Raw genomic sequence first — 2,315 nt, 5'->3', positions numbered from 1 at the left:
GGCCAACAGGAGCCAGGGAAAAGACATGTGGAGAAAATGCGGAAGCAAAGAAGAAATTATCTGATTGGCTATAACTTAAAGCTTCCTTGGCTGTTTGTGATTGGTTGTCCTTAGCATTTTGATTCCATAACCTTAGAGGCTTACATTTTGGTTTGCTTAAATAAGTCGCCTTAGCAATAGAGCCACCTCAGTCTAATGGCCTCCTTGTTTCATTAATTTAACAGGAGGTAGAAGGTTTAGAAGAAAGAGTATGAAATTTAGAAATGTGTTCCAACCACATAACTGCCTCTATAATACTTAGAAAAGTGACTTAAAATATCTGTACTTTAGTTTCCTCATACATAACACTAAAAAATAAGAAGGAGAAAAATATTTATTTTTTAAATGTTTGTTTATTTTTGAGACAGAAAGAGACAGAGCATGAGCAGGGGAGGGGCAGAGAGAGAGGGAGACACAGAATCCGAAATAGGCTCTGAACTGTCAGTACAGAGCCTGATGTGGGGCTCGAACCCACAAACTATGAGATCATGACCTGAGCCGAAGTCCAACACCCAACTGACTAAGCCACCAGGAGAAGAATATCTAAAATGGTGCTTACTATTTACCAGGAACTGATCTAATTCTTTTACATATACTATGCCATTCAATCCTCATAACAATCCTGTAAAATAAGTCCTATTATTCTTCCATTTTATGGATGAGATAAAATAGTATATACTTTACATAGGATTGTTCTAAGAATAAATATGATTACTTATGAGCCAACACCCTGTGCCAGCAACTATTCTCTGCAAGTAATAGCATTAGGTACACAATAACTGTTAATTTTTTATTATACCCTTGCCCCTCTCAAAAAAGAAAGCTCAATAATAAGGAATATACAAATAGAGGAGCCAAGGGAGAAATCAGTTAATTTCTTGATAATTGTGGGCAAAGAGATATTGGACATATTGAATGAATTTTTTTTTTGCACTATACTAGAGAATATTTTACAATGAGTACCACTTCAGTGTTATTTCAGATATGGACATGTTGGCAATTCGTTAAATTACAGTCAATATTCAGTATCATCCAAGCCAAACTTAGAAAACAAATGTTGATAGGGTTACATGGATGGCTCAGTCAGTTAGTGTCTGAATTTTGATTCCGGCTCAGGTCATGATCTCACAGTTTCCTGAGTTTGAGCACCACATCCAGCTCTGCACTGACTCTGCAGAGCCTGCTTGGGATTCTCTCTCTCTCTCTCTCTCTCTCTCTCTTTCTCTCTCTCTTTCTCTCTCTCTGCCTCTCCCCAGTTTGTGCTCTCTCAAAATAANAGGCCAGTTTAGAATCACTGCTATTCCAAACAAATTGGTAGTTACTCAACATTTCTAAACAATATAGGGGAGGAGAGCTACAGTCCAAAACTCTAAAATCTTTTTTTTTCAAAAATTTTTTTAATGTTNGTTGGGCATAAGGCTTACTTAAAATAAATAAATAAACAAATTCAGGGAAAATAACAAACGGTGGGAATCATCAAGATATATATCAGCAGCCCTAAAAAAAAAACCCTATTTTATAAATCAAAGTTTTTTTAAAGATTTTACTTTTAAGTAATCACTANNNNCAAACTGACAGCCCCAAGATCAAGGGTCACATGCTCTACTGACTGAGCCAGCCAGGCGCCCCTGGAAAACCTATTAAAATACCCCGTACTGAACCACTTCACAGCTGCTTCTAGAATGAGGTGCACAGTTCTGCTCACTCCAATCTCAGCACAACTCTTGAATTAGAGAAAGCCCTGTGAAGTGCACTTGAAATGACTGGTGACATGAGGAAAGGGGAAATTCACTTGGTCTTCCTCTCCCTAGTAACTTGATCTTCAGTTCCTTCCAAAATCCTTGGTCTGGTATGGGACCTTCAAAAGACTATACATTAACTTATTTCAACATAATTTATAGACCACCATTTACAACATACCTGAGCTTCCTTTGCCCGTCTGCCCTGGCTTCTACCTTTGCAGCTAACCCTTTGCACTGCTTTAACCAACCTTAACAAACTCTCTAATCCCAATGTTAATATTTATTCACTCAAAAGAGAGTTATACAAATATATCAATGATCATTATTACTTAAAAGAAGCTATTGCATACCTAATCTTCAATGTCGATGTCAACAAGCACTATTTTATTCTATCTTAGTTAGAATCCCTACTAGGACACTTTACAAGACATGAAATAGACAAGTCTTACCTCTCAAAGCTTCAGATTCCTCATCTATAGACCAGAATCATAACATTATCAGCTATTTCATAGGATTGTAGTGAGGATTACATGA

The sequence above is a fragment of the Crocuta crocuta genome, unplaced genomic scaffold (assembly GCF_008692635.1).
Source record: "Crocuta crocuta isolate KB4526 unplaced genomic scaffold, BGI_CrCroc_1.0 scaffold531, whole genome shotgun sequence".
In the NCBI taxonomy this organism is placed as follows: Eukaryota; Metazoa; Chordata; class Mammalia; order Carnivora; family Hyaenidae; genus Crocuta; species Crocuta crocuta.
Note: the sequence above shows the minus strand (reverse complement) of the source record.